This window comes from Vigna angularis, chromosome 2, assembly GCF_016808095.1.
Source record: "Vigna angularis cultivar LongXiaoDou No.4 chromosome 2, ASM1680809v1, whole genome shotgun sequence".
Taxonomy (NCBI): Eukaryota; Viridiplantae; Streptophyta; class Magnoliopsida; order Fabales; family Fabaceae; genus Vigna; species Vigna angularis.
Genome location: NC_068971.1, coordinates 19,197,142 through 19,214,713, shown reverse-complemented (window position 1 = coordinate 19,214,713; position 17,572 = coordinate 19,197,142). Strand labels below are relative to the sequence as shown.

At 35.4% G+C, this 17,572-nt stretch overlaps 1 pseudogene; it reads left to right on the top strand.

Annotated features, from left to right (window-relative positions):
- The first annotated feature begins 12,913 nt into the window (after positions 1 to 12,913).
- Positions 12,914 to 14,517, top strand: LOC128195302 (protein argonaute 4A-like; annotated as a pseudogene).
- Positions 14,518 to 17,572: the final 3,055 nt, after the last annotated feature.

Genomic DNA, 17,572 nt, shown 5'->3' with positions numbered 1-17,572 from the left:
GCGCATCATCTAATGGGATACCACCCTTGAGAAGATGGATGGGAATCCTGAAGACGATCCTCTTCTCCGCATACGCAGGGGAGGTAGGCTCCGAGGATCGATCCTCATTATGTACAGAAGGGGAAGAGTGTCTACTAGAAGAGGCTCTAGAAGAAGTGGAAGTGAAAGCTGAACCATAAGACCGTTCGGTTGTTAGAAATAGTTCTATTTTGTATAACCGATCGGTGTAAGCTTAGTTTTGAAATCCGTTCGGTCTAGACTGTAGATTTTGTAAAGTTTAAATTTTGAAGTATTGTTGTAAGGTCGTTCGGCCATAAATGTACTTATTATCTTTCAGAACTGAACTGTAATATTGTTAACTGTGAATATTCTATGGTATGGTTTTATACTGTATTTTTGGGATGTTATAATTAATGGTATCAAAGCAGTTTGTTCCTTAGAAATACTGTAGGTTATGAGTATACTATGCTTTTGCTATGTACTCAGTGTTTGGTTAGTTAGTGTTTCTGACTCTTTGAATTAAACTGATGGTTCTTTTTCTCTGTTAATAAGAGAAGATGGCTCCTAGACCTCCTCCTGCACCTACCGATCGGGATACATCTGATAACACCAAATTGTTAGAATCAGTGATAGAGGCTCTACAGCAACTGAACGCTGCCTTAGTACAACAGAATACAACGACGTTACAAAGTTTGGACGCTGATGAACAAATCTTCAATCCCCAAAAACGGAGTTAAAAACTTGTTAACCCTCGGCAAGTGTAACCGAATCGTATCAAGTAATAAACCTGGTAAGACCAAGTATCATTCTCCCAAAGGACTCACGGCATAGACAGTTGTGTGATTTTCGTTTTCCCTTTCTAAACTTCCCAACAACCCCAAACTTTAACATTTATCAATACCCCAAAATATTTTCATCTTAACTCAAGGTAAAGTTTTTCAAAAGGGTTTTCAAATTATGTTCATGGCTAAGGGTTCAAAGGATAGAACACATTGTGTTCTCTTTAATTGGGCTAAATTCATGCATTTGGCTAACAAAAAGGGTTTCCAATAAATGGCCTTGATCATATGATGCAAACAAGCAAATGATTCAATCATAGCAAACCTGGGCAAAGTCATTCATGCTTTCAAAGTAATAACATTCAACAACAACTCTGGAGCTCAAAATCTCACATATAAACTCATTCACATTCCACATACACATCTCGCTTAGCATCATAATCACAATCATAACATCATGCATTTGCTCACATAGCTCGTGAACCACCTGTATAAGCATATAATGTGCACAATCTGAACATCAATCAAGATCCAAACATCATCAAGCAATACTCATCATGCAATAAGTCATAAGCAAACCATCATAACAGATAAAGTTCAAATTGAGTACATCAACCCTATTATAAAAACAGAAGCAAATAAGTTCAATATTACAAAACACTAGATTGCCTCCTAGTAAGCGCTTGTTCAACGTCATGAGCCTGACCCAAAATAGTTCAAGGATCCGCCAACTTTATCACTGTGGATAATTGTTCTACTTCTCCTAAATAATGCTTGAGACGTTGACCGTTCATCACCCAGCTTCTTTGTTGATCACTGGCAGCTGGATCAACTAATTCAATTGCTCCATGTGGACACACATTCTTCACTATGAATGGCCCAGACCATTTTGACTTAAACTTTCCAGGAAACAGCTCCAATCTTGAATTGAACAATAGCACCTGCTGTCCTGGATAGAAAATTTTCTTTATGAACTTCCTGTCATGATATAATTTTACCTTTTCTTTGTAGTTTCTGGATGAATCATATGCATGCAACCGCATCTCTTCATGTTCCAACATTTGCCTTCTACGCTTATTTTGAGTTTCAGAAGGATCAAAATTCAGAAATTTAAGCGCCCATAAGGCTTTATGCTCCATCTCCACTGGTAAATGATAAGGTGATAAAACCATAGATGTCTTCATTGCAGTCCTGTATGCCCAGAGATCATCATCAAGTTTATGTGACCAATCCTTTCTTGACGTAGCAACTGTTTTCTCCAATATTCGCTTGATTTCTCTGTTAGATACTTCAGCTTGCCCATTAGTCTGTGGATGATAAGGTGCAGCTACCTTATGTCTCACACCATAATGTTTAAGTACCTTAGATAGTTGATAATTGCAAAAATGAGATCCTCCATCACTAATAAGTACTCTAGGAGTTCCAAAGCGTGTAAAGATTTGCTTCTTTAGAAATTTAATCACAGTGCTTGCATCATTTTTAGGACACGCCAATGCTTCTACCCATTTACTCACATAATCTACTGCCACCAAAATGTATTCACTGTTGAAAGATGGTGGAAATGGTCCTACAAAATCAATGCTCCAATAATCAAAGATTTCAACTTCTAGAATGCCCTGTAATGGCATTTCATGACGTCTTGAAATATTTCCAGTTCTTTGAGACCTGTCACAATTCCTGGCATGATTATGAGCATCTTTAAATAAAGTAGGCCAATAAAAACCTGATTGGAGAACTTTTGCTGCTGTTCTTTCTCCATTGAAATGTCCTCCATAAGGTGAATCATGACAATGCCAGAGAATTCCTTCAGCTTCTTCATTTGTAACACATCGCCTCAAGAGATTATTTGCTCCTAATTTAAATAAGTAAGGGTCATCCCAGATAAACTGCTTGGCATCATGCAAAAATTTCTTTCTTTGTTGCCAATTAAGATCTTCTGGAATTACCCCTACAGCTTTAAAATTTGCCAAATCAGCAAACCACGACCTCTTTTGAATATACATGAGTGTTTCATCCGAAAAAGATTCCCAGATTTCTGTTTCTTATCTAGTAACTGATGACAAATTTATGAACACCGAAAAACGGCGCCAAAAACTTGTTTAACCCTCGGCAAGTGTGACCGAATCGTATCAAGTAATAAACTCGGTAAGACCAAGTATCGTTCTCCCAAAGGACTCACGGCCTAATTAGTTATATGATTTGTTGATTATTTAAGACTTGTGAACAAATTCTTGTGGTTTCAAATGCAAAAGACAATAAATAAACATGTATGCATGAGTTTTGATCAATGGGAAAGAAGAACACAAACACGGAATGAATTATATGGATGAGTATGTTGTTGGGGAAATCAATTTCATCTTATCCACTCTCATATATTTTAGGAATTCATCATTCTTTTCATCAATGTTAATGCCACTCTCTAAATTACCTTGCAAAGAAAGCCTATCCTTAATTACGAGTTCATACAATTACTAGCATCCCTAATAATTAATTCTGAAGCACAGAAGCTTAAAGGCAACCAACCCTCATATCCCTATGTCTAGGCAATATGCTATTTGGGAGAATTTCCCCGGATCTAGATTTCCCCGTACGTGTCCATATCGACAAAATCAGTAATCATGACATCGAATGAGTTAAACAATGCATGCTTTGAGCAAAGAGGAAAAACCCTAACTATTAATGAAAGAAAGCATGTATCTCAAATAAGATGTTTAAACACAAATTCCATATATGAGAGTTTCACAAGATTACATTGATTCCCCAACAACAAGAAGAGTTTAATGCTCCATATTCATGGTGAAACTAGATGAAATACAATGAAAGAGTGGAAGAGATAGAAAAACCCTAGAAAGAGAAGAGGAGAGCCGTCACCATCTCCAATTCTACCCCCAAGGGCTGAAAAATGTGTTTTGCGTCTTCTCCAGCCAAATTTACAAACCCTAGAAAGTCCTAAAGCTTATATACTATTCGCAATATTACAGAAAAGTGGGCCTAAGCCCAAAATACCACCGCTCAGCGGTACCAGCGCGTAGTCAATTCTCCCCTCAACTGCACTTTCACACCTCAGCGGAGCCAACAGGTGTTCTTGAGTGCCGCTCAGCGGTAAACTGGCGCTGAGCGGTACTTGCGGCTTCTCTTCTTTTTCACTTTTTGAGTTCTTTTATGATTCCATCTCTATCATTCTTCACTTCTTTCATCAAATTCACCTTAAAACCTGCATAAAACACTGAAATCAAGCATAAACCTGTCCAACTCTCTTATTTCTAAAAATATGAACAAAAGCATGATTCTAAGCTAGTTTCTAAGTGTTAAAGGTTGCTTTTAGTATCAATTTTAAGTTTGAAAATAACAGTTTTTCAACTGTTATCAGAACCCCAAACTTAGATCTTTGCTTGTCCTCAAGCAAACAAGATGTAACTCAATCTTCTACCAATCAATACAATGGTTCACTCCATTCAAAAATCCTCTTTTCAAGATAAATAATCACTTAATTAATCTCATGACAAAGACTTCAATCAAGACATGCACATGCTTTAGTGTTCACACAATCACCTAATATCCAACAAATGCTACTTTTCATGAATGATCAATCAACTAAGCATGGATGTTCATGTGCTCATGGAATCTTTCCTCACTAGATAAAGTGTTTCACTCAAACACATAAGTGTATAAGAGGTAATCACTCATTCACTCTACTATCACAATGTCACATGAATTGACTTTGCCTTTCATTTAACCACAATCAAATACATTCACAAGCATGCATCATCATAAGGACTTTTCAATGGCTTATAATGTGGCTGGGCTAACAAGAAAATATGGTTTTTCTAGATCACAAAACCCTTGAGTTAAGAGAATCATCTAACACAATCATTCTTACTTATTCCCAACTTTCCTTTTGCATTGAGCTTTGCTTCTTCTTCTCTTTTCTTTCTCTTTTTCTTTTTTCTTTTCACATACTTAGTTCTTAGCTCTTAGCTCAATGCTTTCAATTTCCCTTTCATAACTTCCCAACAACCCCAAACTTGAACATTTGTCAATACCACAAAATATTTTCTACTTAACTCAAGGTAAAGCTTTTCACAAGGGTTTTTAAATCATGTTCAAGGCTAAGGGTTCAAAGGATAGAACACATAGTGCTCTCTTTTAGTGGGCTAAACTCATGCATTTTGCTAACAAAAGGGTTACCAACAAATGGCCTTGATCATATGATGCAAACAAGCAATTGATTCAATCATAGAAAACCTGGGCAAAGTCATTCATGCTTTCAAAGTAATAGCTTTCAATCACAACAACTTTGGAGCTCAAAGCCTCACCTATAAGCTCATTCACATTCCACATGTACACATCCTGCTTAGCATCATAATCACAATCACAACATCATGCATTTGTTCACAAACCTATTGAACCACCTGTATAAGCATATAATGTGCACATCTCATCATCAATCAATATCAAAGCATCATCAAGCATTACTTATCAAACAACAATCATAAGCAAAACATCATAACAAACAAAGTTTCCAATTGAGTACATCAAACCCTATTCTAAAGACAAAAGTGATTGATAAAACAAATCCTGCTCTAGTGCTTTGAAAAACTCAGCCCCATCAATGATGCTCTCTCCCAACCCCAAACTTAGAAGGAAAACTAGTGAGAAAGTGAGTGGAAGGGATATTTTCTAAAGAGGAATGAAAGGAAAAATGTAGAGAACCTTTGGAAAAGTGTTTAGGAGTGTGTGTGCAGAGAAGAATCTAAAAATAGAGGCTAAAGCGTGACTTAGGGTATAAAAATACCCTAATGGGCTCGGGTTCCGCTAAGGGGCAATCCTAAGCCCAACCTGCGATACCACCGCTCAGCGGCAGTTTTTCGCTCAGTGGCACTTTCATGATGTGCTTTTCTTCTTTCTAGCTTACCCAAGGTGCCTTCTACTCATGCCCCTCACTTGCTCCCTGCAATTAAGTTCTCAGAACACTCAAACATTCAATCCATATCATGCAACTAAAGCAGAATCAAAACAAACAATACAGATAAAATCAATCAACTGGGTTGCCTCCTAGGTAGCGCTTGTTTAACGTCACGAGCCTGACCCAAAATCCTCCAGCACCCTTCAGTAGATGCAAATCTTTCTTACCAACACCCATCAGTATGTGTATACAAACATAGTATCCTTCAGTAGATACTCTTCTGCCTAACATCCATCAGTAGATGTAAACCCTGTAACAAACTTATAACAAAAACAAAAATACCCAAAAGTTCAAAATTACATCACCAAATCAAAAATTAAAAGTTCTTAAATCACTGGGTTGCCTCCCAGCAAGCGCTCTTTTAACGTCACTAGCTTGACCCAATAAAGCTCATGTTCCATCTTCTTTTTCTTCTTTCTACTGAACTTCTTCATAAATTTGATCAAACCAGGAACCTGTTGCAATGTCTCAATCATAGGAACTTTAATCTCCAATTTCTTGAAGATTTCCATAAAGCACTTAAATTTCTTTTCGTCCCTATGATACTTCTTTGGATGACGAAAGGGTTTTTCATATGATTCTCTCTCTCTTCCTCTCGTCCTCTTTCTTTTTTCTCTCACTTTCTTTTTTTCTTTTCTTTTTCTACTCACTTTGTCAATCTTCACACAAATTTTCTCTTCTTCTTTCTCTCTTCTCTCTTTTCTCTCTTCTTTTTCCAACTCAACTTTTTCAACATTTACACTCACTAGCACTTTACACTCTCTCCTAGGGTTAACCTCAGTATTAGCCCCACAATTCTTGTCAGGCCTTTCTTCCAACTGCTTAGTAATTTGACCCATTTGAATCTCCAAGTTCTTAATAGCAGCTTCAGTGCTCTTTTGAGTAGATTCAGTTGCCTGTATGAATTGCTGAAGAGTTTCTTCCATCCTTATTGATCTTTCATTAAGTGTAGACATTTGTTGCCATAAGGTTGGTTGTTGCTGTTGCTTGTGAAATTGCCCTGATTGTCCAGCTTGCCCACTTTGTCCTTGACCAATACTTGGGTGTGGTTTCCATCCTTGATTGAAGTTCCCCTGACAGTATGGAAATTGATTGGCCATGAAGTTAACATCCTCTAAAGCATCCACTGGAAAGGCGCATTGACCATTGATATGGTCACCCCCACATAATTCACACATCTGTGGTTGAACCTGTGCAACAGTCTTTAACTCTTTTGGCAGTTGTGCAAGTATCTTTGTGAGATTCTCCAATTGTTGAGTTATTATCTTGTTCTGAGCTAACAAGGCATCATTGGATTGCAACTGTAGAACTCCTTTTTGTTGAATAGGAGCTCCTCTTTCACTGTTCAGCTCATTATCATTAGTAGCCATGTTCTCAATTATTTCTGTGGCTTCCTCTGGAGTCTTCCATTTGATATTGCCTCCAGCTGAGGCGTCTAGAATCAACTTGGTTTGTGAACCAAGACCTCCAAGGAAGATTAGGACTACTTCTACTTCGTCAAATCCATGCGTGGGAGTCTTTCTTAATAGGCTTTTGTACCTGTCCCATGCATTACCTAGTGATTCTTCCATGCCTTGCCTGAAAGATGAGATCTCTTGCTTTCCTTTGTTTACCTTGGATTGTGGGAAGTATTTGTTCAAGAACTTTGTCACCACATCTTCCCACTCTGTAAAGCTTCCTTCTGGAAAAGAGTTCAACCAAAATTTAGTGTTGCCTCCTAATGAGAATGGAAACAGGCTAAGTTTGATTGCTTCGTCAGGCACCCCATTTATCTTCACTGTATTGCAAATTTCATTAAAATTTGTGAGGTGCTCATATGGGCTTTCATGCGACAACCCATCAAATTGGTTACTCTTCACCAGTTGGATTAATGCTGGTTTCACCTCCATATTACCTGCATTGACCCTCGGTCTTGCTATGCTACTGAAATGCTGAGGTCCAACTACATTAGTGTAATCTGCAAGAGTCCGTCTGACATTATTATTCTCCATCTCCTCAGTGCTATGGTAAGAACCTTGTGGTGAAGGTTGTAAAAGGATTTTCGGAGGAGGAAAAAGTTCTCTAGGTGTACGGATTCTTCTCCTCCGTCTACTCTCGTCTAATGCTTCAAGAAGAGGTTCCGAGATTTTCTTGCTTCTAGTTGGAATTGCCTCCTGCATACACAAGAAAACAAATCCCTAGAAAAATTTGTTAGCACAAAAAGATATAGAAGAAATAATATAAGAGATAAGAAGATAGAATAAAAATAGAAAAATAAAAACAGAAAATAGAAAATTAAAAACAGAAAATAAAATAAAATAAAATAAAAACCGAAAAAAACAAAAAATAAAATAAAATAAAATAAAATAAAATAAAATAATAACCGAAAAAATTAAATAAAATAAAATAAAATAATAACCGAAAAATAAAAACAGAAAATAAAAACAGAAAACAAAAATTCGAAATTTAAATTTAAAATTCAAAAACAAGTCAAAGATAATCAATAATCACACAAATAAACTAGTTAAACCACGAGTCCCCAGCAGCGGCGCCAAAAACTTGATGACAAATTTATGAACACCGAAAAACGGCGCCAAAAACTTGTTTAACCCTCGGCAAGTGTGACCGAATCGTATCAAGTAAAAAACTCGGTAAGACCAAGTATCGTTCTCCGAAAGGACTCACGGCCTAGTTAGTTATATGATTTGTTGATTATTTAAGACTTGTAAACAAATTCTTGTGGTTTCAAATGCAAAAGACAATAAATAAACATGTATGCATGAGTTTTGATCAATGGGAAAGAAGAAAACAAACACGGAACAAATTATATGGATGAGTATGTTGTTGGGGAAATCAATTTCATCTTATCCACTCTCATATATTTTAGGAATTCATCATTCTTTTCATCAATGTTAATGCCACTCTCTAAATTACCTCTCAAAGAAAGCCTATCCTTAATTACGAGTTCATACAATTCCTAGCATCCCTAATAATTAATTCTGAAGCACAGAAGCTTAAAGGCAACCAACCCTCATATCCCTATGGCTAGAAACTCCTTCTCAGTGGTAGCATAATTTAACTGGGCATCATTCACTAGCATCACACATTAATTCAAAATTTTGATTCCAATCTGGGGCTATAATCACTAGGGCCGAAATGAATTTTCTTTTCAATGTATCAAAAGCTTTCAAACATTCATCATTCATCACAAAAGGTATATCTTTAACCAACAAATTACTCAATGGTTTTGCAATTTTTGAAAAATCTTTAATAAATCTTCTATAGAATCCAGCATTGCCTAAGAAGCTTCTGATTCCCTTCACATTTTTTGGTGGAGGAAGTTTCTCAATAACCTCTACTTTGGCTTTGTCTACTTCAACCCCTTAGCAGAAATCTTATGCCCCAACACAATTCCTTTTGTTACCATAAAATGACATTTCTCCCAATTAAGTATCAGATTCGTCTGAACACCTCTTTTGAGAACAATGTCCAAATTCATCAAACACTTACGAAAGGAATCTCCAAAGACAGAGAAATCATCCATGAAGACTTCAATGCACTTTTCCATGAGATCTGAAAAAATTGCCTGCATACACATTTGAAATGTGGCTGGGGCATTACATAATCCAAATGACATCTTTCTAGAAGCAAAAACACCAAAAGGACATGTAAATGCAGTCTTCTCTTGATCTTTTGGATCTACCACAATTTGATTGTAATCAGAATATCCATCCAAAAAACAATAAAAAGACTGACCTACCAATCTCTCTAGCATTTGATCCATGAAAGGAAGAGGAAAATGATCCTTCCTGGTAGCTTTATTTAATTTCCTGTAATCAATGCACATTCACCATCTAGTAACAGTCCGAGTAGGAATAAGCTCATTCTTCTCATTATGAATTACTGTCATCCCACCTTTCTTTGGAACTACCTGTACTTGACTTACCCATTCACTGTCAGAGATTGGATAAATAATGCTAGCTTCCAAGAGCTTCAATACTTCTTTTCTAACCACCTTCTTCATGACATGATTTAATCTTCTTTGTGGTTGAGCACTCGGTTTATAATCATCTTCCATAAAGATCCTATGCATGCAATAAGTTGGCTTTCAATATTTCTACCAACTTTTCTTCTTCTTCAGGAAGCAAAGAATTATTGATGATGACTGACTTTTTTCCATCTTCTTCTAGAAAAACATACTTTAAATGTGATGGTAGCAGTTTTAATTCTAACTTCTTTGCTTTGACTTCCTCTTTGGTATCAATTGTCTCAAATTTAGCATGTTCCACTTGAATCTCCTTCAATGTCTCCAAATCCGTCATACATTCATTAATCAAATTTTCTTCTTCTTCATTTAAATCTTCACAAGTATCAATAAGAGTTTTCTCTAGTGGAGAAGAATAACGTACCATCCTTTCTTGCACCATGCAAACTTCATCAAATATATCAAATTGAAAACACGCTTTGTCATCTTTTGGACGTGTCATGGCTTTAAATACATCAAAATTTACTTCTTCATCTTGAACTCTCAATTTGAGCTTACCATTCTCCACATTAGTTAAAACTCTGGCAATCTTCATAAATGGTCTCCCAAGAATGAGAGGTACATCTCCATTTTCCTCCATCTCCATGATAACAAAATCCACTAGAAAAACGAATTTGTCTACCTTGACCAACACATCTTCAACTACTCCATAAGGATATTTAAGAGACCTGTCCACCAATTGGAGTGCCATTCTAGTGGGTTTGAGCTCTAAGCCCTCAATTCTTTTAAATACAGAAAGAGACATCAAATTAATGCTAGCTCCCAAATCAATTAGAGCTCTTCCAACTTCCAACTCTCCTATAGTGCATGGAATAGTGAAGCTCCCTGGATCTTTAAACTTGGGAGGTAATTGTTGTATGATTTCACTACAATTACCTTTTATTTCAATGGTCTCCTCAACATATTTTCTTTCTTTTTTGTAAGGAGTTCTTTCAAAAAATTTGCATAAGATGACATCGGTTGTAATGCTTCTGAGAAAGGAATGGTAATCTCTAGTTTTTTAAACATCTCCATGAACCACTCAAACTGTTTTTCTTTTTCCTTCCTTGAATAAATCTTTGGATAAGGAAGTATTTTTTCTAACTCCTTCTCGTTTTCACCTAACTCTTCTTTTTCTTTTTTTTTCTCATCTTCCTCTTCACTCTTTTTTTCTTTCTCAACCATATCTTTCCACTCAAGTGTTTCTTTTTCTCTCTCTTTTCCCTCTATTTTTCTCTCCCCTGACACTTTACCACTTCTTGTTACAATGATTTTACATTCTTCATTCAACGTGTTCTTTGCATTCTTTTCACAACCTTCTATCTTATTAATCATTCGCCCAATATTCATCTTCATACTGTTAAATGCATCTTCCACATTCTTATGATAAGAGACACCCATTTTCATGAATTTCTAGAAAGTGTCCTCCAATTTTTTGTTTTTCTCATATGGAATAGGTTTTGGTTGCCATTGTTGCTGTTGCTTTTAGATCACTGAAATATTATATATCTCTTGAGGTAGCAGAGAAAGCTTCTTTGTTACTTCTTCTAACTGTTGAATGATGATCTCATTTTGGACAAATAAGGCGTCTTGAGTTTGCATTTGTAACATTCCCATTTGTTGACTGGGAACTCCTGTTTCGCTGTATAAATCATTATCACTAGCAGCCATGTTCTCTATTAATTTTGTTGCTTCCTTTGGAGTCTTACATTTAATATTACCCTCAGCTGAGGCATCTAACATCAACTTGGTTTGTGAACCAAGACCTCCAAGGAAAAGTAGTACTACTGCTGCTTCATCAAAACCGTGCATGGGAGTCTTTCTCAAAAAGCTTTTGTACCTGTCCCATGCTTGATCTAATGTCTCCTCCATGCCTTGTCTGAAAGAAGAGATCTATTGCTTCCCTTTTTTGACTTTAGATTGTGGGAAGTACTTATTCAAAAACTTTGCAACCACAACTTCCCATTCTGTAAAACTACCTTCTGGAAAAGAATTTAACCATAACTTAGCATTGCCTCCCAATGAGAAAGGAAACAAGCTAAGCTTGATTGCTTCATTCGACACTCCATTTATCTTCATGGTGTTACAGATTTCATTGAAGGTGGTGAGATCACTACAAGAAAAAGGGTTATTATCCACCGATAATTACATACGGATTTTGATTCGTATATAACATGAATATTACATACAGATATTATATACGGATCCTACAAAAGGAGTTATATACAGATTTTATATACGGATTTTATATACGGATATATCCATATATAAAATCCGTATGTACTTTTCGTGCGTGGTGGCGGAAGAGTTTTCTTGGATAACATCCGTATGTTAGTGCTATAATCCGTACGTAAGAAAAAACAAGTATTGTCTTACTGGAAATTAATTATTTTAAAAAAAATTGAAATTATATTTCATTAATTCGAAGCTGGTTTGGTAAAACACTCAGAGGTGTGTTCTCTCAAATCTCTCTCAAGCCCTGACTCTACACTCTTAGATCTCTCTGCAACCCTAACTTTAACTCTCCACTCTCCTTCTCTATTTTCACTTTCATATACAAAACCACTTCCGAATCTTAGGGTTTCATCCTCCTCTTCACTTTTCCTTCATTTTTAACCGATTAAAACCACTTTTCTACTGATTAAAACCCTTTCTGCTGTTTGTTCTTCGATTTCCACTGATTAAACCTCCATTTGCGCCGTTTAAACACTTTTGTACCGATCAATCTTGTGTTTGAACCGATTAATCGGTTCATTTTAAGTTTCTCCCCATTTTTAGGGTTCCTTCGGTCCAGATTAGGGTACTTCCTCCATTTTGGAGTTTTCCCCCAATCGTTCTAGCTTCTATTAATTCGTTTAGGGTTTTTTAACATTTTCTTCCAATCATTCTCCGTTTCGCTCTCAATCTCGAGTTCGTCTCATTATTTCGCTGCGTTTGCTCATCAAGGAAGCTTTGAAGGAGTTCGAGTCGAGTTCGCGTCGCTCTTTTGGTCATCTCCTCGGAGGCTCTTCCGTCAAGTGGCCGCAAAATCAATCACTTGGAAGCATAATAAACATGCTGACTACAGTTTTTATTTGTTTTTGACAAGCCATTGAACAACCTTTTGACGTCTTTGAAGAAGATTTTCACAATACACTATTCTTGCCTCTGGTTAGGGTGGAGAAAATGCTTCAATTATTGCAATACGAACTTCCAGGGGTTCCAGAATTTCTTTTTTGTCTTCTTCCTGAGAGGAATTCTGAACTATATGGTATATGATTCATCCTTAAATGTAATTGTTCAAGTTTCATTATTGATTAGAATTAATTGAATCTCGAAGGTCTGTGGAAAAAGAGGAATCTAGCTGATTTTGGGGTTGTTACATAGTGTATAGTGCCCCAAAGGTCAATGATCAGTATTTGATCAATGTTTTATTGAAGATCAATGCCAAGGTATGGTATTTTGCACTGTATTTATGCTCAACATCTTGTATTTCGTTTGTTATCACTGATTTTTGTTCATTGCAGCTTGGTGGCTTGAATTCTATTTTAGGAGCTGAACATGCTCCTTCTATCCCAGTTGTTTCCAAAGCTCCTACCATCATTATTGGCATGGACGTGTCTCATGGCTCCCCAGGGCAAACCGATATTCCTTCAATTGCAGCGGTAATTGTTCAGGAATCGTGTGTGTTGTTATGATGCGTATTTATTTCAAACCAATAATTATTTAACATTGCACAAGTAATATGTTGATGTTTAGGTGGTTAGCTCTATGGAGTGGCCTCTAATAGAGCATGTGTCCGAACCCAGTCTCCGAGGGTTGAAATGATTGACAATTTGTTTAAGAAAGTCTCCGATGGGGTGGATGAAGGCATAATTAGGTAAACGTATATTTGTTTGTAATTCGTGAATTTGTCTATTGATGACATCTATTTTATTAAAATTTGGTTTATTGATAGACGTAATATATATAGTTCTTTTATAGCCATTGCAGCTATATATGTATACAGTTTTTTATTGTCTTTAATACACTTGTGGTTACTTTTCTAAGTTCATCCGTAGCCATTAAAGTATTTCTTGCATTATATTATGAAGTCAATTCCAGTTATGACAGCTATTGGAATTATGCTTTTAACAAGGTATATGTTATATGGAGCTATACATTATTTATTATTTTATTTTATATTTGCAGGGAATTACTTCTTGACTTCTATACAAGTTCTGGGAATAAAAAGCCTCAGAATATAATCATATTCAGGTTAACATTTTCCCAAATTTTAAATTGCGTTTGTACTAATTTTTATTGTTTTGATGTTTTATTAAATTTTTTGTTCTAGGTCTATGTATGGCTTCATTAAATTATTTCCCTTTTTTAATTGAATGATTAATTTTAGAATTATGCTATGAAATTACGTTGATGGGGTATACTCTGCAAACCTTTATTTTTGTAGTTGTTATTTTTATTATTTTGTGAATATTTGTAAAAATGTTGTATATTTTATTCTTTTAGTACTTTCTATATTTTTTTTCTCTATTTAGGAATGGAGTCATTGAGTCCCAGTTCAATCAAGTTTTAAACATCGAGCTCCATCAAATTATAGAGGTGCGTATTCGATGGCCTGATCAAACAATATTTTAACTATGCGTTTGTTTATTCTGTGGTTAATTACTTTTTTAAATTAGGCTTGCAAGTTTTTAGATGAGAACTGGAATCCCAAATTTTTGGTTATTGTGGCTCAAAAGAACCACCATACTAGATTCTTTCAATTAGATGTTCCCAACAATGTGTAGTGCTGCTAAAAAGATATTGTCTTTGCTATTGTAATTGACAGTGTTGTGTTATGGATGTTGTCTTTGGGTTTGTTGGCAATTATAGTTGTTGCAGATATATACATTTTTGTTTTATTCAATTTTGCTCTATTCTGCAGGGAGCGAAAAATGAGAACTTGAATGTGGGATTATGTTTGACTGTTCTTCAATTTCCATATATTTTTTATTTTACATTGCTTGGGTCCATTTTCTAGGTCACCTGAAGTTTGAGGTTTGTGTCCATTTTACATGTCCCGCTCTTGTGTGTATTTCAAAATCATCGGCAATCAATCATTCTTTCACAATTTATTTTGAAATTCCAAACTCTGAACATATTTTGGTGTTAATAAGGTTGATTGGGTTGCTTGTTTTGTTGGCAGTGGGCACTTTGTTGCAGAGGACAAGCTCTTGGTCTGAGTGAATGATCCGATGTTGGTCCTGGCATGTTGCTGGAGTGATCTCAAGGCATAATTCCACCTGCACACCCCCAGTTGATCCTTCAAGGCCTCCACTGCCCCAATGCTGGATGTAACAATCCAAGCTCTGGTTGCTGCACTCATGATAACTACTATGAATTTTTGATGAAAAATTGGTATGTGTTTTTTGGATGTGTTGATTGAGTGGTTTGTTCGTTTCTATATATATGTGGGTGATTGAGTGATTTTCAGGAAGGTGGTTAATGCCAAACCACAGGCTTGATCGTTTCTATATATATTTCTGTCAATCAATGTACTTAAGTTATTTATAATGTATAAAATTTAGGAACTTAACTTTGACTGTAAAATTAAGGTAAATGTGTGGTCTATGTAAAATGCAGTTTAATCTTTTATAGCTTTTTGTTTTGCTCTGATGACTATGATTTTTTCGGCTCAATGAAGACTATCTTTGTATCATTCTTCACTCTGCTAATTGTGTTTGTCTTCACAGTTACTGCCACACAGTCATCAAAGGGCTTAACTTGTGAGCAGGAAAAAGCCTTAGCGAAGCAATGCTTAGATTATCTAACCAAGAAAAGTGATGCCCCTTCAACTTCTTACTGCTATGGGATGAAACAAATCATATTTTCATCACCTATGAAGGAAGAAAAACGTGCTGCTTGTAAGTGTCTAAAGGAATCAGGCTCTCAGGTTCCTAACCTAGATAAAGACAGAGACAATAATCTTTGCAAAGAGTGCAAAATCATGTCCAATGACTTGAATTGCCAAAAGTAAGACTTCTTTTTACGTATACAATTAATGTTAATAGCTTTCACTCATTTGTTTTTTCCTGACATTGCTTTTTCTTTCTTTTCGTTTTTCTCAGACTTGATTAAGCTAGGAACTGTGGATTATGTTGGGAATTTTCTATTTCTGTTGAACTTCTCTCAAACATTTTTTTTTCAGACTTGATTAAGATAGGAAATGTGGATTATGTTGAGAATTTTTTATTTCTCTTCAACTTCTGTCAAACATTATGTTGGGAAATGTGGATTATGTTGGATTATGCTTTGTAGTTTTATTTTATTTTTATCAGTATATGAAACTATTAGTTATTGGGTATAAATGTGAGATCATCTAATTTTTTTTTAAAAAATTATAGTTATATACGGATTTATCCGTATGTAATTTACATACGAATTTTATATACGAATTTCTCCGTATGTAATTTATATACGGATTTTACATACGAATTTATCCGTATGTAATTTACATACGGATTTTATATACGGATTTTTCTGTATATAATTTACATACGGATATATCCGTATATAATTTATATACGGATATATCCATATATAAAGTAGCTACGACAGTTTTATATACGGATTTTTGTCCGTATGTAAGTCGTATGTAATCAAGTGTTATATACGGATTTTGGGTCTTATATACGGATTTTGGTTGTATGTAATTCAATTTTTTCTTGTAGTGGATGTTCATATGGGCTTTCATGTGATAGCCCATTAAACTGATTAATTTTCACCAACTGTATCAACGCCGGTTTCACCTCCATGTTTGCAGCATTGACCCTCGGCCTTGCTATACTGTTAAAATGTTGAGGGTCAACCACAGTGGTGTAATCTGCAAGAATCCGTCTACCATTGTTCTCCTCTACCATATTTTCAGTGTTGTGGTAAGACCTTGGTGGTGAAGGTTGTAAGAGTGTCTAAGGAGAAGGGAATAGTTCTCTTGAAGTTCGAACTCTCCTCCTCCTTCTACTTTTGTCCAGGCCTTCAAGAAGAGGTTCATAAATCTTTTTGCTTCTAGTCCGAATATTACCTTGCATACACAAGGAAACAAAACCCTAGAAAAATTTTGTTAGCACAAAAAGATAGAAAAGAGAAGAAATAATCAAAAGATATAATTGAAAAGATAAGAAGATAGAAAATAAAAAAAGAAAATAAAATAAAATAAAAACAAAACAAAAAAAATAAAAAATAAAAATAGAAAAAAGAAAACAGAAAACAGAAAAATAAAAACAGAAAAATAAAAATAGAAAAACAAAATTCACAACAAGTCAAAAATAATCAAAAATCACACAAATAGACTAGTTAAACCACGAGTTCCCGGCAGTGGCGCCAAAAACTTCATGAACAAATCTTCAATTCCCAAAAACGGAGTTAAAAACTTTTTAACCCTCGGCAAGTGTAACCGAATCGTATCAAGTAATAAACCTGGTAAGACCAAGTATCATTCTCCCAAAGGACTCACGACCTAGACAGTTGTGTGATTTTGTTGATTAATTAAGACTTGTGAACAAATTGTTGTAAGTTTCAAATGCAATAGACTGAAAAGTAAATATGTATGCATGTGATGATCAATGGGCAAGAAGAAACAAAATACGTGAATTGAAATATATGGATGAATATGTTGTTGGGGTTTATAAATTTCATCCTATCCACTCTCTTGTATTTAGGAATTCATCATTATTTTCATTAATGTTAATGCCACTTTCTAAATTACTTTAAATCCGATGTCTCGGCGAAGAAAGCCTAATCATAATCTCTAGTTTACAATGTCTTGTCTCCCTAGCAATTAATCATGCATTATAGTGAACAGAA